Below are 25,619 nucleotides of genomic sequence, written 5' to 3' on the forward strand. Positions count from 1 at the left end.
TCTTGCAACCATGGCCCTTCTCCGCTGACGACGACTTGCCCATGAGGAAGGAGAGGAGAGAGAGAGAGAGAGAGAGAGAGAGAGAGAGAGAGAGAGAGAGAGAGAGAGAGATTTCCGTCTCGTCTCGCTACCAGGCACTGGTCACGCCAAACTGTGAGTCGACCTACCCCAGTGAAGACCATCAAGACGGCAGTTCCCCCCTGACGGCAACGCTAACGAAGCACACACACAGACACACACACACACACACACCGTCCCGCTGGTGTGGCTCGGCCTCCGCGAGAAGACCTCCGGATCTTATGTTACCCATAGTCGCGGATCGAAGCACTAAAGGGGACGCCTCGAGTCCCGGTACGCGTCTGACCGAAGCCGTACCGAACCCTCCGTCTCTGAGGACCGAGTCAGGAGTTGATCGAGTCCCGGTCGCGTCTGACCGAAGCCGCACCGAACCCTACATCTCTGAGGACCGAGTCAGGAGTGATTCAGTACGGCAGCTTCGATCGCGGGTATCTCGAAAACCACCGTCCGTCGGTGCTTGTGATTTCCATTATCTTGTTAACGGCGTATATCAGCGAACACTCGAGCGGTGTCGAGCTGTACTAAACCTCATCCATGTCTCATGACACGCTCAGAGGGCGGGTGGGGGAGCTGAACACAAGGTGAGGCAAGTTATCAGGAGGTGACGGGGTGAGGGAGGGAGGAGGAGGAGGAGGAGGAAGGGTTCGAACAAGGCTTTGAATGTGTGTGCGTGGCTGTTACGCTTGACAGATGAGCCACTGTGCCACAGCGCCCCCACCCGGTCTCCGCGATCATGAACGTCTCTCATGAGGGAGGAGGCGAGGAGAAAACGGGAAGCAAGGACGAGGAGAGCGGATGAAATAACAACAGAAGAGAAGAGAAGAAAGAAGAGTGATCCTCTTTCTTTCGCGCTCCTTACCACGAAAACTCCTTCATTGTTCATTCACGGTTATCATTCACTTTTTTCTTTCCCCTCCGTGCACGTGAAGGAATAAATGGCTTACAGTTTCCATACGTAGACCTGGAGGTGGAGGGGGGGTTAGAACACAAGAGGTCAAAAGGGTCAAACTCCTGTGTATTTCAGCTCGGTAATAGCCGCTTTTAACTGATGTCTGGTTCATGTTAATTTCTCCTCTTGCATTATAATGTAGGGTTCGAACCGCACCAGTTGTGCCTCGTCCAGACACACACACACACACACACACACACACACACACACACACACACACACACACACACGAGGAAAGAGATCATGCGTAACACCTTTTCGTCTGCTGTGAGATAGTGAGCTTCGTTTTAGACAAAAGATTGGACGGTTTTGTTCGCTGGCTGCCAGACTGCGTTGTGCACTGTACCCACACAGGGGAGAGGCTGGTACAGGAGATTCAGAAAGGATGGGAATACAGGACGCGTGTCAGAGGAGCCTTCTCGAATTGTGTTGGCGTCGCCAGAGGGGGTTTGCCGCAAGGTACAGTCCTGGGTCCACTGCCCTTCCTCGAGCTGTGTGAATGGCTTCCGGAAACGACTCAACTCGTACCTATCTATGTACGTCCGCGACTGATAGCGAGGTCCCGAAGGGAAGGAGAGAATGATAAGGATTGCATCGACTTACAAGGGGACCTCGACAAACTGCAAACGTTGGGTTATCATCCACTGGTTGACGAAATTCAAACCCACGTAAAGGCAGGAGGAATGAGGATGGGACATGGTGGATGAAGCGGCCAGCAGGAAACACTGTCCAGCTGGGAGTAAACTGCAGGAATGTGTAGGGAGGTGACGTGGGTGTGGACACTGTGTATCCGGTCTGTTGCCGGGGCTCCACGTCAGGAGAATCGTGAGGGAAACACAACAGTCTGCCGGCAAATGTCAGATCAGCGATCCAGTCCACAGACGAGGAAGTACTCAAGCAAACAGTTTACATCATCCTGTATTAGAACAAGACCTGATGATATTTCTCAGGTCACCTCAGGTCATAAAGAACTGCTACAGAAGGTCCAGAGGAGAGGGCAAGGAAGATGACACCAGAGCGAAAGGGCTGAATTTCAGAGAGAGGTCAACGGCCACAATAAATATGCTCACTGTGAAAAAGAGTAAGGGGTGACTTGATCAACAACCTCAAAGAGTAAGGGGTGACTTGATCAACAACCTCAAAGAGTAAGGGGTGACTTGATCAACAACCTCAGTTTTTTCTTTTTCCTAAACCAGTGTAATGATGTCAACAGTGAACAATTCCCTCCAAGGACACAGATGCACAACAACTGCAAACTACAACACAAAAATAAGCAGCGAACATTACGAAATGATGGAAAAGAAGTGACTTTTGTGTGGCGTGAGAGATGATGATGATGATGAACGCAGGAGTTGAATAAGAAACTGTGAATGCTGACGGCATGCACGAGTCTTAAAAAATTGCATGACAGAAGAGAGAGTTCAAGAGATGTGGCCTCACGAGTGTAGAACTCCCTCCCATGTACTGTACACACACACACACACACACACACACACAAAGCGCACGCACACATAAACACTTTAACTCTCTCTCTCTCTCTCTCTCTCTCCCCTCTGCCTGACAGCCCCACACATCCCCCCCCCCGTCATGCTCTGCGTGGGAATCTACTCACGTGACCTGGTGACGTCTCCCTCAAGAGACGAACGTAAGCACGTACGTCACTCAGGACAAGTTACGTCACTCAGGACAAGCTACGTCACTCAGGACAAGTTACATCACTCAGGACAAGCTACGTCACTCAGGACAAGTTACATCACTCAGGACAAGCTACGTCACTCAGGACAAGTTACGTCACCCAGGACAAGCTACGTCACTCAGGACAAGTTACGTCACTCAGGACAAGCTACGTCACTCAGGGACAAGTTACGTCACCCAGGACAAGCTACGTCACCCAGGGACGAGTTACGTCATTCGAGACAAGTTACACCGGACCTTCTAAGTAAGTTCCCGTGCTTAGCTCTGGCCAAGTTATGCCGGCCCCTTACATGATGACTTGTTCCCCGCAAGTGGGGGGGGCGGGGGGGGACTTAAGTTATTCTCATGACTATTCATGCAAATTAGCACTACCTAACTGATTCACGAACCTTGTGTGTGTGTGTGTGTGTGTGTGTGTGTGAGGGGAGGAGAGGTGGGGAGGGGAGAAAAAAAAAAGAATGAGGGGATGAAAGACTCAATTCTGGGGTGTCCACTGGCCACAACCCTCCCTCCCTCCCTCCCTACACACACGGCACTGGGGGTGTGGTACGCCAGACGGGCGGCGCTATGAGAAGCAAGACAACCTACGGCACCTAATCACACCTCGTGGGAGATTACATGGTAGAGTGTGGGTGATGCTGGGGAGTACAGAGCGTGGGTGATGCTGGGGAGTATGGTAGGTCTCCCTCGGTCATGGTACGTCGATCACAGGTCAGGTCAGGTCAGGTAAGTGTTGTGTGGTCCTCCGCTCGGCAGCGGCACCCCACAAACGGGCAGGCAGTTCACGGAGCCCCTGGGGGATGTGCTAGTAGGGGGAGGGGGGGGGGGGGGGGGAGAAGACATACGGCGCGTGACCCACCATCTCTCTGGGGTCATTACAGCCCTTAATGACCCCTAATCAATATCTCACACCCCCCAAAAAAAATCGTAGTCAGGGTGGAAGAGAAAGGAAGAAAAAAGAAAAAAACTGTTCCGTATGTTAAGGTTATCATGGAAGTTTATATTACCAAGAGAAAAACACCACAAAACTGCAAGTTAAAGTGAAGGGCATTTTTTTTTTCTTCAGTTCAAGGAACCCTCAGCCATGTTCTGGTGAGGAGAAAAACGGTAAAAAAAAAAAAAAATAATGCCAGACTGAATGTAATGACCCACACAACACCTTCCATACGACGGCAGATCTTATCTTTTATCTCACACCCCCCCCACCCCCACCCCCCACCCACCTCACCCTTACCAGCGCCGATAAAAATCTATAAAAAATCTAAACGTTTATCTTGGCCATTTTCCTTTTTTTTTTTTTTTTATTCTTTTTCGTGAGATAGCGATCGTGAAGTGTACGCATCGTTTCGTGAACAGTTTCGTGAGCCAGGGAAACGCTTTCCTGTAATTATATATTTACGGGGGGGGGAGGGGGAGAATAGAAATCTGCGGGGAGATAAGTTAGCGAGGAGACCTATATGGACTTTTGAACTCTCTCTCTCTCTCTCTCTCTCTCATTGCAAACTTTCACATTTGCGTTATGACTTACTCCGTCAACACGCTCTACCATTACATAATACACACACACACACACACAACACACACACACACACACACACACACACACACAGCGAAACTGGACGTCTATTGTCAGGTGCCAAGAGAAAACGTGCGTTATGTAAGCTCTTCAACCCTCCCGCAGAAAACGGGAATCTCCCGACGCGGCTGACGACACACACACACACACACACACACACACACACACACATGCATACAAACCATAAAAAAATAACATTATGTTCTGAGACATGTTCTTGATGATGAGTGTGCATGAACACCATTATATCTAGAAAATATAGAAAAATTAAAAATCAAAAATAAAGTTTAATTCTAAACGAAAATTTAATGTAATTTTCTTTCCAAATCGTGAAACAATAAGTGGCGTAATGTATGTAATCCAATCCTCGAGAGCAATACTATTCAACACCGTGTTAGTGGGATTCGCTCGTGGGCTGAGCGGTTCGCTTGGTTTCTAGTAGTTCTTGGAAGTTACCGTGTGTGCGTGTGTGTGTGTGTCTGTGTCTCTGTCTGTGACCCCAGGAGGAGATGGTCACGACGGGTATGTGACCTCTGACCCTCCCCGGGCTGTCACAGGCCCCCAGGGCGGGACATGACACGGTTCCCGGTCCCTGACCACCACGCGACACGCAGCGAAAGACACGGGAAACGAAACACCAATTTTAAGGGTTTGCGATGCTGTGTGTGTGCGTGCCCCCCCTCTCTCTCTCTCACACATTTCGAGATAGTTTTAAGAGAGAGAGAGAGAGAGAGAGAGAGAGAGAGAGAGAGAGAGAGAGAGAGAGAGAGAGAGAGAGAGAGAGACTTGGGAGTCAAGAAGCGTGTGTGTGAGGTCGACTGATTTCCCGGGTCACAGAAAACTCATACATTTCAGACATAAACGAATACATCATATAAAACAACGCGCATGGACTTCTCTTCCTTCTATCTCTACTGCCATCTACTTCAGGTAGATGGCCTCATCTCCGCGCTATCTACTGCCATCTACTTCAGGTAGATGGCCTCATCTACGCTGTCTCGCCTGTGGGAAGGACTGCCATTTGGGACCCTACCATTAACGATCCCGAACCCTCACACCGTGAGAAACAAAGCCGACTCGAACGTTTCGAAGCTCCAGCGAACAGAAGCACTGAGGTCTTATCTGAAACACATCACTTAACTTCGAAACCTTGAATAAAAAAAAAGGGTGCCATACTACGTGAGAGACAGCTGTTTCACATATCGCTTCACTGAGAGGCTTCGGGAGGCTTCGAATCCCGTCGTGAACTATTTTGTTCATATTAACTGACGAGCGAATCTCAGACACGGGGTTCACTGCTTCCCCCTACACACTCTTGATTGAAGCCTTCTTAAACCGATGAGTACGACGGTACGACCCATAAGCATAACGTTACGACCCAAAAGCACTTCGTAACGACCCTCGGGTGTCAACAAACCTACAATACGGGTATATGAACCACACAAAACACAATCATTCAAGGTATATCCAAAAATATTCAGCTTCGTCTAACATACGGCGAGATGAGAGAGAAACCTTCGGTGGAAGATAATGATTACGACTGGGGATGTGTGGAGGGTGTGACGTCTCGTGAGACACCCATCCCCTTGTGACCTTACGTGACCCCATCCTGCTATCACTATGCACTGACCCTCCCTCCCGATTCCCTCCCATTAGCTCTCACCTCCATCATAATTATCCTTCTAGATACGTAGCTTCCCGACTTTCCCCCCCTCGTCCCTCCTCCATCTCCATATTCCATCCTATCTGACGCCCCTCTTCCACACATCTACCACTCCATCTACCTACACGGTTTACTCCATCAACCAGCTCTCTCTCTCTCTCTCTCTCTCTCTCTCTCTCTCTCTCTCTCTCTCTCTCTCTCTCTCTCTCTCTCTCTCTCTCTCTCTCTCTCCCACCACACAGACTCACTCCCTCCCATCAACACTACCTGAGAAGTCGACCTTTCCCTCACCCATCTCATGTGACAGGACCCTCCCACACCCGTCTCATGAGTGTGAGGAACCTCTCCATACATTCCCACATCCTGGTTCCCCCATAACCCACATTCTTCCACCCCTCTCTTCCCCTACAACCCCTTCCTCCTTCCTGAAGTATGGACGCCACCGACAGGGCCGAGGACCTGCCTGCAGCAGAAGGTAACGGAGAAATTAACCTCAGGTTAAGAGGCCCTTCCAGCTTGCATAATAGGCACGCGGTCCATGATCTACGGCCATTGTGATGACTGGGTTCGAACCGTGCCACGTCAACCCCATCACTGTTACGAGAGACACTGCCATTCGTGGTATGGGAGACACTGCCATTCGTGGTATGGGAGACACTGCCATTCGTGGTATGGGAGACACTGCCATTCGTGGTATGGGAGACACTGCCATTCGTGGTATGGGAGACACTGCCATTCGTGATGAGGGAGACACTGCCATTCGTGGTATGGGAGACACTGCCATTCGTGGTATGGGAGACACTGCCATTCGTGGTATGGGAGACACTGCCATTCGTGATGAGGGAGACACTGCCATTCGTGGTATGGTAGACACTGCCATTCGTGGTATGGGAGACACTGCCATTCGTGGTATGGGAGACACTGCCATTCGTGGTATGGGAGACACTGCCATTCGTGGTATGGGAGACTGCCATTCGTGGTATGGTAGACACTGCCATTCGTGGTATGGGAGACACTGCCATTCGTGGTATGGTAGACACTGCCATTCGTGGTATGGGAGACACTGCCATTCGTGGTATGGGAGACACTGCCATTCGTGGTATGGGAGACTGCCATTCGTGGTATGGTAGACACTGCCATTCGTGGTATGGGAGACACTGCCATTCGTGGTATGGGAGACACTGCCATTCGTGGTATGGGAGACACTGCCATTCGTGGTATGGGAGACACTGCCATTCGTGATGAGGGAGACACTGCCATTCGTGGTATGGGAGACACTGCCATTCGTGGTATGGGAGACTGCCATTCGTGGTATGGTAGACACTGCCATTCGTGGTATGGGAGACACTGCCATTCGTGGTATGGGAGACTGCCATTCGTGGTATGGTAGACACTGCCATTCGTGGTATGGGAGACACTGCCATTCGTGGTATGGGAGACACTGCCATTCGTGATGAGGGAGACACTGCCATTCGTGGTATGGGAGATGATCACATCATGTAGACGTGAGTAAAAAAAAAAATCATTCACGCACATAAACACTCAACGGCAAAGTGATTCGAGGTAATTAGCATTGTTAATCATGCAGCAGCAGCTCACGGTGTGTGGGGAGGTACGAGAGAGAGAGAGAGAGAGAGAGAGAGAGAGAGAGAGAGAGAGAGAGAGAGAGAGAGAGAGAGAGAGAGAGAGAGACGCACGCACAGATGGTGAGCTATTAGCTCTGCTAATGACCCGGGTTCGTTAACATGTTAATACGGCCCTAGTCTACCTCGGGGCCCGGGAAGAGAGAGAGAGAGAGAGAGAGAGAGAGAGAGAGAGAGAGAGAGAGAGAGAGAGAGAGAGAGAGAGAGATAACTCACACGGGGCTACAGACAGAATGGAGACGCCCCCGGGAGAGGCCAGACAGCCGATCAGTCCAACCGGAACAAGGCGCGCCCCGGCCCAGACAGATGGTTAACCGCTTGTTTGAGTACGACGGTGCGATCCTTTAGCACGACGGTGCGACCCTTGAACACGACGGTACGACCCTTGAACACGACGGTTCGACCCTTGAACACGACGGTGCGATCCTTGAACACGACGGTACGACCCTTGAACACGACGGTACGACCCTTGAACACGACGGTACGACCCTTGAGCACGACGGTACGACCCCTGGATGTAATGGCAAAGGTCTTTTAACCTGATCTCTACAGGGACAGACCAGATGGCCAGGTTGTCTCACCCAGGGGTCGTCCAGTCGTGTTCAGAGATCACGCCGTCATACCCAAGGGTCGTACGCGTCGTGCTCTGGAGTCGTCACAAAACACATGTCAGTTGTCGTACCGTCACACACTATGGGGGAGGAGGTCGGGTCGGTCGCTGGTCGTACCGTCGTACCCCAGGGGTCGTTCCGTCGTGCTCAGGAGGTTAGGGCGCGACCAGCGGAGCGAGACTGATGATAACGGCTCCGAACTAGTGATCCGGGCAAGATCCTGGGCAACACAAGCGAACAACACTCAGCCATGCGCAACACTGCAACACAACATTATCGTCCCCTCTCTCTCTCTCTCTCTCTCTCTCTCTCTCTCTCTCTCTCTCTCTCTCTCTCTCCTCCGGCAACACACGTACTATCAATCAAGCACCGTGACCCCTCTCCCTAACGACGGGTCATGGCACGAACCGCGACCCCTGGCGAGACTGGGAGAAACCATCCAATCACCACCTGAACAGAGGCGGTAAACTTTCTCAACTGCGCACGAGGGAATGAAGGCTATCGCTGTATGGGTGGGGGGGGGGGGTTGTTTAGGAGCTAACTACCGCGACATCTGTTCAAACTATGGCCAGGATCGTTAATGTCATCTTGGGGGTGGGGGGGGGGGTTAATTCCCGACGAGATGATGATGGTGGTTCTGTCGAACCCCCCCTCCACACACACACACACACACACACACACACACACACACCCAACCATCGTAAGGGTCTAACGAGGTCTACTTCCCACACAACACTGAACCCATCATCATGGGTTTACAACTCTGTTCCACCAACACCACCACCATCCACATCCCAGGTTCCACTGACCACCACAACGGTCGGGAAATCCATCTGCAAACAATACGAGGAGACACTTACATACCCGGGTGGTTCGACAGCCAATTACAGGCCTTAATTACTCAAATTACCGACCAAGTGAGAGACGAAGGCTGGAATCACAATGACGTAGCGGCCACTTACGACTACCGATATCATGCCCTTCGTAACGACCCCGGAATTAAACCCCTCGGGGCCAGCCTGGCCCCGCTCGGCCACACAGCCAGCTCGGGTTTAGAAAACGAGGGAGTGAGTGGGTCTCTTAAAGAGGCGTTCGAACAGCCCTCACGACCAGCTTTTTAAAGTGGTCAACAACCTCACCCCCCCCACACCTCCCCCTGAGTCCTCGAAGAGACTCGCCCCCCTCCCCCTCCCCCCCGACCCAACAGAAAACGTGACCCAAGACGGTTCTTTTCCCCTCGAAGAAGATGGAGTTAGGAGGGACCTCCTCCTCCAGGTGACCTATGCAAAAATTTGCTGCCAGCGTAGCGGCAGCACACGCGGCGGCCTCTGGCAACAACAGGGGGGAGAGAGAGAGAGAGAAAGAGAGAGAGAGAGAGAGAGAGAGAGAGAGAGAGAGAGAGAGAGAGAGAGAGAGAGAGAGAGAGAGAGAGAGAGAGAGAGAGCAATCTCAGGGTGGAAAGCATTCAGGCCACAAGTTAAAAATGTGGGGGGGAGGGAAAGGCTGGGGTTTGGACCCGGAAGGCGGGCACCCGCTCCTTTTAAGGGGATTTTGTAATTATGTGTCGCATTCCGAGGTGACTCTCTCTCTCTCTCTCTCTCTCTCTCTCTCTCTCTCTCTCGTCGTGCACGACGTGGTGACGACCCTCCATCCTCTCCAGCGTCCCACTTGGGGCAGAACCTGAGGCGCGCAACACCGATGAAGTGTGCCAAAGGCGCCCACCTCCCTCCTCTCCCTCCGAGCTGACCCGTGCATGCTATACCACTACAATCGAACTCACGTCCTCGAGCACTGCAGGTCGACTGTTCTGGCCACTGAGCCACCCGCCACCAAGTGTAAGTCTGGTGTACCACCAGAGTGTACAGCACAGTACAGTACAGTACAATAAAGTACAGTACACCATCTTTAAGCTGACTGGATGAACAGTGTTTACACACGCGGCTTGAAACTGGACTATGGCGGCCTGACCTTTGACCCAGCCCTTAGAGAGAGAGAGAGAGAGAGAGAGAGAGAGAGAGAGAGAGAGAGAGAGAGAGAGAGAGAGAGAGAGAGAGAGAGAGAGAGAGAGAGATGTTTCGCCAATAGCCGTCCTGACCCCTGTGAATTGAGCAAGACGCGCACACACACACACACACACACACACACACACACACACACAGGCCAGCAGAGCCTGAAGGAATAAGAAGTCATTCAACATGGAGAGGCGGGTCCAGGGAACACGCGCGTGCTGAAATAAAGTTCCTGGAAGGGAAATCAGGACGACTGGAAAACACTGGTTGACAAAACTTGACTTATATACTACGTTCCAGGACCAACGCTGGGATCATTAAACCCAGATCCAAACCTTTAGTTTTACGTGGTTTATACAAAACTCTCACGCTAAAAACCTGTGGCTCTCATGATGGCATTCTGTTCTCTCGATGCTGGGAAGCATGCACGTTGTACACGATCAAGAGAGGAGGAGTTGTACAACGAAAGACGTTTTAAGTGACGAACAAGAGTTATACCGCAGTTGTGTGTGTGTGTGTGTGTGTGTGTGTGTGTGTGTGTGTGTGTGTGTGTGTGTGTGTGTGTGTGTGTGTGTGTGTGTGTGTGTGTGTGTGTGTGTACGAGATGGTTAGCTTTCAAACGCATTCACTTGTGATGATGACAAGACTTCGCTGAAGCCGACACCCCGGTACTTAGGAGGTACTCTCTCTCTCTCTCTCTCTCTCTCTCTCTCTCTCTCTCTCTCTCTCTCTCTCTCTCTCTCAAACATGTGAAACGTCCGTCGGAGATGAGGGGTGTGTGTGTGTGTGTGTGTGGGGGGGTTTGTTTACTGTTCCTCCCCTGGAGGTTATGGGTCAAAGCAAGACTCACCGTGGTGGGTCCACCCTGGGTGTTGTATTCACACACAACCCGACGTTGTGAGTGCATAACCACACCTCCCGGTGTCGCGCGCCGCCACAACTGAAGTTATGAAATCACAAGTGTTGTGACGTATGAACCTGACAGCCACCTTGCTCTCACAACCACAACCATAACATGTACGGATGGACGGGACAGAGGTTATTGCCCCGACAGCCGTAATTGCCCGCATAATGAACGTGTTTTCGTCCTAAGGGACACACATGGGAAGGTCATGTGAAACGAGGTCACTGGACGAATACTGACCAGGTCAGGACGTGCTGAAGGTGGTCCTATCCAGGGTGAAGACAGTGAGCCATGGGTGACGTCAGACACACACACTAGGGTGAAGACAGTGAGCCATGGGTGACGTCAGACACACACTAGGGTGAAGACAGTGAGCCATGGGTGACGTCAGACACACACTAGGGTGAAGACAGTGAGCCGGATGTAAGGGTTAAGTTAGGATGAGGGAGGGTGGGTGAAGACAGATGCTGCCATCATGTAGTGTGTATAATTACAGTCTGGTCACTCATCCCTCTTCATGACTCCCCTACAAGTGATGGCTCGGCCATTTAAACTTACCCCAGACCTCACCGGGGGAAAAATATATAATATATATTAAAATGCACGCCATGATGAGAGAGAGAGAGAGAGAGAGAGAGAGAGAGAGAGAGAGAGAGAGAGAGAGAGAGAGAGATCACAACGCCATGAAGGAAGGTGTTCGAGGTGGCTGGATGAAAGATAACAAGGTCGAAAAGCCATAAAACCCTGTGTTACATAAACCCACCCCCTCTCCCTTCCCCCCTTTAACTGGGGGGGGGGGGGAGGTGGTCTCCTGACCATATTCCACCACCCTTAGGTCCCCCATGGGTCGTCCCCCTGACCCCCTACACTCCCCCCTTCTCATCACCCTGGAGTCGGGTACAGCTTCGCCCATCCATGCCTCTCCCACGACCCCCGGCGCCACTCTGCACGCCCTAAGCTGCCTTCTCGCGCCCTAAACGAGGCCAGAAGACCTGCTGGCAACGCCTGAGGGACGGGAGTACGACGTCACGAGAGACGAGAAGAACAGCTTGGGCCAACTGTGGGTAAACAGGAGTTGCCACACGTTGCCTCGTGAAGTTATTATTGGCGTCCGCGGGGGGTGGGGGGGGGGGGGACCACCTCGCTACCGTGGCCTCTGGACGTGTCAGGCCCGTCGACTCCTCCGGGGTCTCGCGAGGCCATCCGGTCTCGAGACACCAACGAAGTAACTCAGAAACGAAGGAGTCTTGTGTGTAGAAGGAAAGTAAAGCCTCGTGATCAAGTTATTAGAAGTGGCTCAGCAGCCACGAGCAACAGACCGTCAAGATCGAGTCTTCGAAGCTGGTCCTCGGAGCGGAACTCCTCCTCCTCCTCCACCTCCTCTACCTCCTCCTCAGCCTTCCGGATGAGAGGCCCTCAAGGAACAGCTCTTGCCGGCCGGCCGGTCGAGGCCGACGTGGGTCTCACGAGAGAAATTCCACTGGTCCTTTACGCCAGGTGAGGCTCAACACCCAGCGGTATCTGGATGAGGGCCTGGGCTCTGGGTATCTGGATGAGGCCCTCGGCTCTGGGTATCTGGATGAGGGCCTGGGCTCTGGGTATCTGGATAAGGGCCTGGGCTCTGGGTATCTGGATGAGGGCCTGGGCTCTGGGTATCTGGATGAGGGCCTGGGCTCTGGGTATCTGGATGAGGCCCTGGGCTCTGGGTATCTGGATGAGGCCCTCGGCTCTGGGTATCAGTGGGAGGGCCTTGGGCCTTCGATCTTAACACAGGGATTTTAAAAACCGGGTATCAAAACCCAGTGGTTTCGAGACCGGGTCTCGGGTCATGGTCTTCGCGACGAACGCCAAAGATATGGATAAGTCCAGTGCTCCTGACATCAGGTCTTCGCCGATGGTCTTCGCCGCAAACCTTCAGGAAGAGATTACGAAACCAGATGGTGTCAGGGTCTTTAGTCAAGGCCCCCCCCCCCCCCCCTTGGTCTTCGCCCCGGGGGCTTCGAAAAGTCTCGCCACGAATCTCGAGAGGGTGAAGGGGGGGGTGTGTGGGGGTGTGGGGGGGGGGGAGGTTAAGGGTGTGACTCACCATGGCACGAGGCCAGACGAGATGTTACGGGGATGGTACGGGGATGATGATGTATGGTGGCACCTGCAGCCCCATCACCCAGGAGGTGATGGTGGTGGGTGGGTGGCGAGTGATGGATGGTTGTGGTACTGCCCCAATCCTCCGCTGCTCGAGAGAGAGAGAGAGAGAGAGAGAGAGAGAGAGAGAGAGAGAGAGAGAGAGAGAGAGAGAGAGAGAGAGAGAGAATTTCTACGGTTCCGTCGACAGGGTTCGGCCCATATCAAATGAGACTGGTTCAATTCGCTGGTTCTTCCCTGCGGTCCACATCTGATGGTCCAACTGTGCGGTTCATTCCCCTGTCGTTCTCAAATAATGAAAAAAAAAAAAAAAAGCGTTTCACTGTAACTCTCAAGTGTGCAGCCCATTGGCTGAAGCTTTCTGTAGGGTTCACTTTACGGTTTGAATCTCTGTGGTTCATTTGTTCGTTGCGTTTGAATCACCGAAACAGTTCTCCCTCCCTGTTCAACCCTGTATGGCCTGCATATGGTCGAGCGATATCATATATTCCTCTCTCTCTCTCTCCCTCTCTCTCTCTCAACCCAGCTGAAACCTGTGTACCGAGCGATGGGGGGTGGGAAGTAGGAGGGTTTAGAGTGAGAGAAAAAAAAGCGACGCTCCGAAATTAGATTCGGTGCATCAGAGCAACTGAATATTTGGACAGTCTGAGGGAGGAGGGAGGGGAGGGGGGGGGGTTACCGAGGGCCCGTGTGGGCGTGAATGGCCCTAATAATATCTACCATAACACCATACTGGACGGCCACCAGACACCATCTTTCCCATACATGTAAGCCAGACGGGGGCGAGGCTCGCCCCAGTGGGCGTTTGTCCTCTCCTCGGTGTGGTCTCGGTGTGGTTTTTTATTCCAGGAGTGACGCCAGAGTCATTAGCGGCCAGCGACCAACCCGCCAGCCAAAACAGGGGAGACATAGCCATGCTGGCGTGTTTGTTGTGTGGGAGGGAGGGAGGGAGGGAGGGAGGGAGGGTCGTTTCATATAGTACCTCACTCTACTTCTTAAGGTAAATAATGAATTCTATCCTCTCTCTCTCTCTCTCTCTCTCTCTCTCTCTCTCTCTCTCTCTCTCTCTCTCTCTCTCTCTCTCCGATAAATTAGGTAGCGACTGTCAACCATCTTGGCCAATGACCGCAGAGGATATCTGGGGGAGAAAAATATATAACACCTAACCATACCTAACCACACCTAACCTAACCTAACCACACCTAACCTAACCTAACCTAACCTAACCACACCTAACCTAACCTTACCACACCTAACCTAACCTAACCTAACCACACCTAACCTAACCTAACCACACCTAACCTAACCTTACCACACCTAACCTAACCTAACCTAACCTAACCTAACCACACCTAACCTAACCTAACCTAACCTTACCACACCTAACCTAACCTAACCACACCTAACCTAACCTAACCTAACCTTACCACACCTAACCTAACCTAACCTAACCTTACCACACCTAACCTAACCTAACCTAACCACACCTAACCTAACCTAACCTAACCTTACCACACCTAACCTAACCTAACCTAACCTTACCACACCACACCTAACCTAACCTAACCTAACCTTACCACACCTAACCTAACCTAACCTAACCTTACCACACCTAACCTAACCTAACCTAACCACACCTAACCTAACCTAACCTAACCTTACCACACCTAACCTAACCTAACCTAACCTAACCTAACCTAACCTAACCTTACCACACCTAACCTAACCTTACCACACCTAACCTAACCTAACCTAACCTTACCACACCTAACCTAACCTAACCTAACCTTACCACACCACACCTAACCTAACCTAACCTAACCTAACCTTACCACACCTAACCTAACCTAACCTAACCTTACCACACCTAACCTAACCTAACCTAACCACACCTAACCTAACCTAACCTAACCTTACCACACCTAACCTAACCTAACCTAACCTAACCTAACCTAACCTTACCACACCTAACCTAACCTAACCACACCTAACCTAACCTAACCTAACCTTACCACACCTAACCTAACCTAACCTAACCTAACCTAACCTTACCACACCTAACCTAACCTAACCACACCTAACCTAACCTAACCCAACCAACCACGAACCAGTCTCAAAGCCGATTGTCATAGGGACTGAAATGATGGGAAACAGATGATGGGAAGTATACTGGTGAGACAGAGATGATGGGAAGTATACTGGTGAGACAGAGATGATGGGAAGTATACTGGTGAGACAGAGATGATGGGAAGTATACTGGTGAGACAGAGATGATGGGAAGTATACTAGTGAGACAGAGAGAGAGCAATACCTCCAGCGGGAGGGACCCCACAACCAGGTCCCATCACACGTAGTCCAGACCACAGATGGTCGGGATACCACACACACACACACACACACACACACACACACCCGCCGTGGACGCCTGACCAACCACACCAAACCAATAACCTTTTTGAAGCGGACCTTGGCTACGATCCAAACGACCAATTACAGTCCAACCATCACCCTGGGCCTCCCGACAACGCCCCTAGCGGCGAGAAACGGCTACTGGGAATCCGTTTTTCATCCCTGAGACCTGAGAGAAAGGAGTCCTAGGTTTACCTTTTTGTTTTTCACCTAAATTTCATCGGTGACATGAACGCGACGTGGACGGAGCTGCGCACGTTGTCCGGGCTGGGAAAGGCCTGCAAATGTGGGGTGACTGTGGGCCATACCTCTCCCTACAGGGCACTTCCGTAGGCCGCCACAACACCGCCTCGCCAACCACAACCACATGTCCGCTCACCACACACACACATACCGTACGCTCCACACGCGAGAGGAAAAAAACAATAGAAATAAGTAGCTTCGACGGCCGCCATGTATGTAATGTACCATCGTCTTCAACCACAGGGTCTCCCGAGGCCCTCCATCTGTGTGACGACTTATGAGGGCTATTTGTCCGTGATGTCTCTGCCGTGAGCCACAAGTACTGGGAGGCGGAAAATATAGATCACAGCGTGAGCGAGGAGGACATGATACATCTACAACGAATCAAAGGAAATCATGGCCTCTTGTCTGGCGTCTCTCCTTCAACCCGACGACCACTGTTAGCGCATGGACGCCTAACTGTTGGGGGAGTGAGGGGGGTCATCGTGTCTTTGTGGCAGGCTGAGGTGTGTGGCTGACTGTGGTGGTGGTGAAGTGTGGTAGAGCGAGTGGAGGGTGGGGGGGGGGGGTTACGATCCTTGAGTACGACGGTGCGATCCTCGCGTACGATGGCCTGGGTCTTTCTTACATGACCTTTAAGGGTCAGGTCAAAGGCCCAGGCCATTATGTCTAAGGGTTCGTACCGTCGTGCTCAAGGGTCGTACCGTCGGGCTCATGAATCGTACCGTCGTGCTCAAGGGTCGTACCGTCGTGCTCAAGGGTCAAGGGTCGTACCGTCGTGCTCAAGGGTCGTACCGTCGTGCTCAAGGGTCGTACCGTCGTGTTTGAGCGTCAACGTCACCTTCCCACTGACGCAAGAGATCACCCACCTGCATCATGACTTCAACTACCTCAAATTAACGATGGCCCCCACCCACCTACATTCCACACGTGACGCGTACCACCCACCTACCCTCACCACTACACGAATACCACCCACTTACAATCTAAACCCTGACGCATACCACCGACCAACTCCTCTACCACTAACGCTCCACCCACCTACCCTCTACCTCCGCCACACCACCTACACGACATTCCCACTACATCAACTACCCACTGACGCCAATGCAACACCCCATCAGCACACCGACGATCCCCCACCACCTACACACTGACACTCCAGGCCAAGTGGAGCCACCTGGAAATGGCGAATATTACTACCCTGAGAGAGAGAGAGAGAGAGAGAGAGAGAGAGAGAGAGAGAGAGAGAGAGAGAGAGAGAGAGAGAGAGAGTCTTCTAGGAACCCCCCCCCCCCCTGGTCCGCTTCTATTAATCAGAAGGAAGACGCTTGTTGCTCGCATCGTAGACCAATTTAGTCCACCTAACTGCTTGGGGAGGGGTGGGGGGGGTCGACGGGGCTGCGGGTGGAGGCGTGGGCGTGTGACAGGGTGATGTGCGGGCGTGACGGTGTATCCACTAAAACCAGCCGCTGATGACAGGGGCGCGTGACACGGACAGTGGGTGGCTGTCACGCGTCACATGACACAGTGGGGCGGCGACGCCCACCGGCGAGGGTGGTCGTTTACGTGGGCGGGGGGTGGCGGGTCGTCGTCTCCACCCACGCCCACGGTACACCCACGTCAGACGACCTTCGTTTTGGGGTTAACGATAATCTGGATACGGCGGTAATCACCCTAATAGAATTGTGTGTGTGTGTGTGTGTGAGAGAGAGAGAGAGAGAGAGAGAGAGAGAGAGAGAGAGAGAGAGAGAGAGAGAGAGAGAGAGAGAGAGAGAGAGAGCATCAGTCCTTTTAGACCCCCTTCCTCAGCCATCCCTCTAATCCTTGTACCTTCCTCCCCCCCATCCTTTTTCTTTTGGGGGGGGGGAGGGGGTGGAATACTTGACGACGTCGCCGACGGAGGGAGGGCACGGCGCGCCGCCCTGCTGGAGGGAGGGAGGGAGGGAGGCAGGTCTCAGAGCACAGCCATCAACATTCCTGGCCACATCCACACTGATCCCGACAGCCTCCACACCTCCCCATCAGGCTCGCTGAGGCAACTGTTTACAAGGCCGTCAGCGACCTGACCCGCGGGCCTTCTACAGAATGGAGATCGACTCCTCCTCCTGCGCGCGAGGCTTCCCTCCGCCGGAGGAGGAGTTAGCGGATGGAACTGCAACCCCCCCCCCGCCCCATCGACTACCCGAAAAATTCAGAGGGACTCGTCCTTTCCTGCTATCCTACCCTCTCCCCGCTCATCAACCTCACTCTCCCCACCTCAACAACCCTCCGCTAACCCCCCGGCCATCTGGGGCAGACTGTCCTGGACAGAGACAATGGGCGACGCATCATCAGCAGATAACGTCGGCCGTCGGGCAGCGATAGTATCAGCCTCGGTCGCTAGGTGGCAGGAAAGGGAGGGAGATGGGGGCACCCACCTGGGACCGTCCCAAGAGAGGGAGTTTCAAACAGACGTACGGTGGACGTGCTACACCCACGTCTCACACACACACACACACACACACACACACACACACACACATAGTCCTTCACATTATTCATACTATATTCCATTTTTTTACGACTATTTCCCACTTTTTATATATTTTTTGTCTTAATCATACAGTGTAATTAGGTCTCAGGACCACAAGGACACGATCCACCTCGTCCGTGACTCGCTCCTGAGGAATCTGACCTGACCTGCCCGTCCGTGACCCACAGCCTACCTCCACCACGACCTGTGTACGTTGCCATCCACGACGCCACGACCCCTTATCGTAATAACACCCTAAATTCCAAAGGAGGAAAGACGAAGCTCTGACGCTAGAAGAACAACAACACGAACACGCCCCCCCCCCCCCCAACCCCGTACATCCCCAAGGACCTCCCCGCTGGGACAATATTCTCATGGGCTCATTTACATGCGCCCTTACCCGGGAATCCCGCCATTAAAAGGAGATTTTATTGCACTATCTTCCCGCGCATCTTCAAACTGGTGGCCAAGCGTAATTCCAACGGCTGATGGGACGCACCATGAAGCCCATTTTCCCGGGTCGAATCCCGCGCATTTCGGCGCTTTAGAATGCACTAGAAAGCAAGTCGATTTGACATCACAGGTACCGTGGCATTAGGGCCAGTTTTCTGAACGCTTGAGTCTGGTAAGTGACCATTTTGGATAATCTAGCTAACCACGGGAGAAGGTAATGTTATGTTCAATGAGGACAGACTTATCTAGTTGTCTTCTGTTGTTGAAAGAGCTGTAAGTCTCTACGGTGCTGTGGGGGTAGAAGACCTTCCAAACCATCGTAAGGTATCCGTAAGGTAAGGTAAGGTAAGGTCCCAGACCTCAGCTGTGGGAGTAGAAAACCTTCCAAACCATCGTAAGGTAAGGTAAGGTAAGGTAAGGTCCCAGACCCCAGCTGTGGGAGTAGAAAACCTTCCAAACCATTGTAAGGTATCCGTAAGGTAAGGTAAGGTCCCAGACCCCAGCTGTGGGAGTAGAAAACCTTCCAAACCATCGTAAGGTAAGGTAAGGTAAGGTCCCAGACCCCAGCTCTGGGGGTAGAAGACCTCCCAAACCATCGTAAGGTAAAGTAAGGTCCCAGACCCCAGCTGTGGGAGTAGAAGACCTCCTAAACCATCGTCAAGCATACGTCAGGTCAAGTAAGGTCAGAGCCGTGAGGCAGACAACAAGCGTGTCGTGCCAATGGGTCATTATGGGTCATCCTCTTGACCACTTCATCATGAAGTAGAGGGCTCCCCCACCTGTAGTAACCCACCTGACGCTGCAGAGAGAGAGAGAGGAACCCACACCGGAGCGACGGGAGACCAAAGGGCCCGCCAGACCTGACCTAGCTTGGGCCCCTAAATTCAAGACCGCTGGAGATCCAGTCGAGGGCCCTGAAGCTTTCTCCTTCCAGGACAGTCGTCGGTAACGTACTGAAGACAAGACTTCCACTTCATCTAACGGTCCAAATGACCCACCCACCCAACCAACATGCGCCCCCCTCCCCACCCATCCTTCACCAACAACCAGAATAAACGAAAAACAATTCCAGTGACCTTAATCAGCGCCCATCAATGATGCATCACAATCTTGCACGGGCGATACTTTCCACAGTAATGAGAAGCATTAATGTGAAAAATTCATGTGAACATTGCGATATATATATATCCTCGATAAATATTCATTTCACGTCTCTCTATATCTCTCCAGTACTTTTCCCATGTTATGTCTAACGTAAATCATCACTATAAACATTACTAATCATCCTCATTACCATTTCTTTCCCACATCTCACAAATTCTATTCGAGGGAGGGGAGAAAATGGGAATCCTCAGCAGCAGCAACACGGGTCTCACACCTCTCGTTTTCTTCGGTCGTAAACCCTGACCCGCCAGAGGTCAGGTTCGCCTCCTGCGTCCAACTTGGCTGCTTAATGCGCCCAGCACGACCAGCACGGATGTGGGAACACGACCAGGAAGCCGTAAGACTGTGAACGACGCAATGGAAAGGACAACAGGATGCCACAGGGCATGTGAACGCGCCCCTACGATACACCACACACGGTTGTGAACACGACCAGAGATGCCACAAGGGTTTCGAGTGTGCCCAGGAAGCTAGAGGGATGAGAACGCATCCAGTAATCCACACGAAGAGGCGAACACGTCCAGCAAACCGCTGGCAATAAACGCAAACCAACGAGCCAGCGACCTCTATGGCGAGGACATGAACCTTTTTTTTTTCCAACAGTTTCCGGAAAAAGAAAATGTGATTCAGGGAGGAAGCTTCTCAAATCATGATGCCTGAAGGCCTGAACTCTACACATCGTCCCCTTACAGTTAGTTTGAATTCATTTCATAAGTTTATACTGAAAAAAAACTCATTTGGTATCTAAATTCTTTCTTTTTAATACATATATGACGGTAATTTCTTTTTAGAAAAAAGTACTGAAAACTGTCACTTGGTTTACCTACATTCAGAATTACTGACAAAGCTCTATAAGGGGCAAAAAAACTTCGATGCGAGTCGAAGAGATGTTCTTCGATGCTTTCTGAGATCAACGAGAATCGAATTCATTTTTCTTCTTTACCTTCAAACGGGATTTCAATTCCACCTAAGCACAGGTCTCTTGGTGGACGAATTCATATAAAACTTTCCAGGACACTCTTCAGTGTCGAAAAAGTGATCAACACTATCCAGTGTCTAAAAAGTTTCCAACACCCTCTTCAGCGTTGAAATGAGGACGAAAGAAATGAAAGGCATCTGAATCCCTTAGCCGCCAAGAGTTACAAAAAAAAAAAAGAATACTTAATCCACCCAAATACGGGGCTTCAAGCACCCAAGTGGTACCACTTTCTAATAAACTTCTCAGTCTTTATATCCAGGGAAGAGAAAAGGTGGACACTGGTGGGGTTATCACCCCAACTCCACCAAGACCCCATCATAACTTTCCCCCCATCCTGGTGCCTCCATAAATCAAAGGCTTCCAAGACTTTAAAAACAATGCCGGCGTTTAAATCACATGCATGGAGGGTTTTGGCTATCTCTCTCTCTCTCTCTCTCTCTCTCTCTCTCTCTCTCTCTCTCTCTCTCTCTCTCTCTTCGTCTTCAGACACCGTCTGAGAATCTTTGATTTTCAAACGTGGGGAAAGTTACCAATGGAGGCCAAGAGGCCTTGATGACTCTTAGCAGCGGAATACCAGAAAGTATGTGAAAAAGGGTTTACTTTGGACTCGAATATGTCTGTACGATCGCCGGGAGCGTCCATCACGCTACCTCGATCCAAACGTCGAAAGACTCAAGACGTAAGGAGGAGCAGTGAAGCTTACTTTCCTGAAGAAACTCGTTGACGACGTCAATGGACCAGCAGTCTACCGGAGGAGGGAGGTCATTCAGTCCGAGGCTTCCATGACGATGGTACGAGCGAAATGGATCCCTTCTTAAAGACGCGGTGCCCGCCAGACAGGATTCCCCCCCCCCCCCCCCCCCCCCTCTTCAACAAGCGTATCTGATGCTGTAAAAGACAGACGATCGAGATCCTTCAAAGAAAGAATAATACTAGTAATAATGATACTCGGATGCCATAAAGACACCGGGGGAGGGGAGATAGAGGCCACTGCAGGGGGGTGGAGGATGGACGGCCGGAGCCGGGTCGTTCCGGGTGAGCGGATCCCTTATGGAACGCCGCGGGTCGTGCCAGGGAGAGGGGAGAGGGATGTGTGTGTGGAGGGGCGCTTTCCCTTAATCCCTTCTGTATGTGGCATACGTTATACAGAGAGAGAGAGAGAGAGAGAGAGAGAGAGAGAGAGAGAGAGAGAGAGAGAGAGAGAGAGAGAGAGAGAGAGACAAACCCCCAGTCAAAGTCCCTGCCCCTAACCCCATGGTTAACGAATCCCTCAACAACTTCATCCCCACCACCCCAAACCCCCTAAAAGAAAAAAAATATCCTGTTTTACGCCTCTCTCTCTCTCTCTCTCTCTCTCTCTCTCTCTCTCTCTCTCTCTCTCTCTCTCTCTATCTCACTCCACACACACACTTAGACCCCCCTCCCAACCCCCCGGCGTTCCATAAACCCCTTCCCTCCCCTCCACACCCAACACACGATATGACGGTCTCCAACCCCACACTTAAAAGCGACCCGCAACCACGGCACATCTGTACAGGATGAGGGGGGGTCCAATACCTTTTACACTGGGACCCGGGACGAGCAAGGAGGAGGGAGAGAAGACCTCTGCTTGGGAGCAGGACTGAGGCAAACCAACCTGTCCATTTTTGCAATCATCCAACACCCCAGGGTGAGGATGGGGGGGGGGGGGATGTTCCTCAGAAACACCGCAGCTTGTAACGGTCAGCTGCTGGACAGCAGGTAACCCAGCGCGGGACTTCTCCCCCCCCCCCACCCCACCCTCCCACGAACGCTCACTGTTTCAGGGGTCCCAAGACTCTCGGCCTCTTCTGGACTCTAGTCATTACGGCGCAGGAGCTGTGATCTACCGGGCTGTTAGCTACCCCAGGATGGTAAGGTCTTCCTTAGTGACTAGCTTGGCATTAGCTTTTTCTAATAGGCAAACCATTTAAAGAGGAGGACGAACAGGGCCACTCAACTCTCCTCCCACACCAATCGTTAGCCCTCTCGCCATTTTCTTTGCTGCTGTGGCTAGTACGTCATGGGTGACCGTCAGTCACGGCTGTCTCCGGATCTGTCTACGCCAGGTACCCATCTATCGTCCATCCCTGAAGGGGGAGGGATGAACAGCTGGGTTGACTGTGAGCAGACTAACGCGCCCAGGAATCGAACCCACAACCATCGAGCCGACGATACCTGCTAGTCTTGCCCTCCCCCGTGACGGGGCGTCAGTCTTCTCCCAGGCTTGGGGAGTTAACTACCTCGTCCCAACGCACACTTCTCCCACAATCACCTGGCCTGGGGGAGGAGGCCTCGCGGAAGTCGACGTTCTCTCTACAACATCATGATGTTCTCTATAACATCATGATGTTCTCTCTCTGTAACATTATGATGTTCTCTATATCATGATGTTCTCTATAAAATGTTCTCTATAACATATGATGATGTTCTCTATATCATGATGTTCTCTATAACATATGATGATGTTCTCTATAACATTATGACGATGTTCTATCTATAACATCATGTTCTCTATAACATCATGATGTTGTCTATAACATCATGATGATGTTCTCTATAACATTATGACGATGTTCTATCTATAACATCATGTTCTTTCTCTATAACATCATGATGTCTATAACATCATCATGATGTTCTCTATAACATCATCATGATGTTCTCTGGCTGCAGTAATGCCTGTTCTTCCTCTGACAGCGTCCATGATCCCAGCAGATGTTCCATAACATCCCGTCTTACAACTTCGATGTTTCCACCACCAGACGGTACGATGCCTTCATGAGCGTCCCCCAGGGTTCGACTCTCCCCACACCGTTAGATCCACCCCATCTCTTCCCACGGGGACCCTGAGAGGTTCATTAAACTGTTCGTGGCGGTAGCCTGCCATGCACGCCTGCATGACCAGACTGACTGGGCCTTCCCTTCCCTGGGTCACGCACGTTGACAAGAAACTAACCCTTGTGCTTCAGGGCACACGGACCCGCCCCACGGAGGGGTCCCCGCCCCACGGAGGGGTCCCCGCCCCACGGAGGGGTTCCCGCCCCACGGAGGGGTCCCCGCCCCACGGAGGGGTCCCCGCCCCACGGAGGGGTCCCCGCCCCACGGAGGGGTTCCCGCCCCACGGAGGGGTCCCCGCCCCACGGAGGGGTCCCCGCCCCACGGAGGGGTCCCCGCCCCCGGCAGCTCACATGATCACCACGCTCTGCCCACGACAAGTAGAACACTTTTTCCGCTGGATTCGTCTGAGGGCGTTGTACACCGCCACTCACCCCAGCCTGGGATGGTGTACACACACACCAAGTGTACGGCCTAGTACACACCTGGCCGTGTCCAGCCCCGGGGTACACACCTCGATCTCCGCCTCTTCTGCTACACCTTCGAGAACACAGGTCGAATGATCTTGAAACATCTACACCAGTTCAGGCGTTTACATAAATAAATGTGACCAGGAAATGATCACTGGAGGGTGTACATGTGTGTGTGTGTGCGCGCGCGCGCGTGTGTGTGTGTGTGTGTGTGTGTGTGTGTGTGTGTGTGTGTGTGTGTGTGTGTCGAACACCACAGCAACATGACCCGTGTGTCTAGACTGGTGAAATCAAAAGGTCATATCCTTCCACTCTGTATGTACATGTCTACACATGACCAGGTCATCACACACACACACACACACACACACACACACACACACAGCCTCCTCCAACCCCGCAAAAACACATCGTTACGGAGCAGTTCGACCCCTGCATACACCCACGGACACACGCACCCCCGTAAACTGTTCCACCTTAATAAATGGTGGAATTCACACACCAAAGGCATGTCGGGTCCACCACACAGCTGCGTGTGAACGTTAGGCGGTCCAGAGACGGGCGAGAGAGAGAGAGAGAGAGAGAGAGAGAGAGAGAGAGAGAGAGAGAGAGAGAGAGAGAGAGAGAGAGAGAGAGAGAGAGAGAGAGAGAGAGAGAGAGAGAACTTAACAAGAGTTCATGTACAATATGCTGGGACACCCACACAGGTAAGTGGGAGACCCACACAGTTACGTGGAAGACCCACACAGGTAAGTGGGAGACCCACACAGTTACGTGGAAGACCCCACACAGGTACGTGGGAGACCCACAGAGTTACGTGGAAGACCCACACAGGTAAGTGGGAGACCCACACAGGTACGTGGGAGACCCACACAGGTACGTGGGAGACCCACACAGGTACGTGGGAGACCCACACAGGTACGAGGGAGACCCACACAGTTACGTGGGAGACCCACACAGGTACGTGGGAGACCCACACAGGTACGTGGGAGACCCACACAGGTACGTGGGAGACACCCATGCCGTGGGGTAGCGCCGTGATGGTGTGGAGAGCTGCGGGCGGGTTCATCGCTTTTCCCTTGTGTGAATCCAGATCTACCGGGGGGGGGGGGGATTGTAATCCGTCTATCTGTCTGTCTGTTAATCGGTCAATCAGTCTATCTGTCAGCCAGTCAGTCTGTCTGTCTGTCAGTCAGTCTGTCTGTGTTAACACGGACGGGTGCATGACGTGGGCGTCAGCAGTGGCTGCTTCGTCCGTAG

The 25,619-nt window shown here is 52.1% G+C and overlaps 1 protein-coding gene across 5 annotated transcripts in view; it reads right to left on the reverse strand.

Annotated features, from left to right (window-relative positions):
• LOC139746257 (integrin alpha-PS2-like) overlaps positions 1-25,619 on the reverse strand; it is a 243,685-nt gene that overhangs the window by 68,839 nt on the left and 149,227 nt on the right. The gene's annotated exons all lie outside the window — the stretch shown is intronic.

The sequence above is a fragment of the Panulirus ornatus genome, chromosome 64 (assembly GCF_036320965.1).
Source record: "Panulirus ornatus isolate Po-2019 chromosome 64, ASM3632096v1, whole genome shotgun sequence".
NCBI classification, from domain to species: domain Eukaryota; kingdom Metazoa; phylum Arthropoda; class Malacostraca; order Decapoda; family Palinuridae; genus Panulirus; species Panulirus ornatus.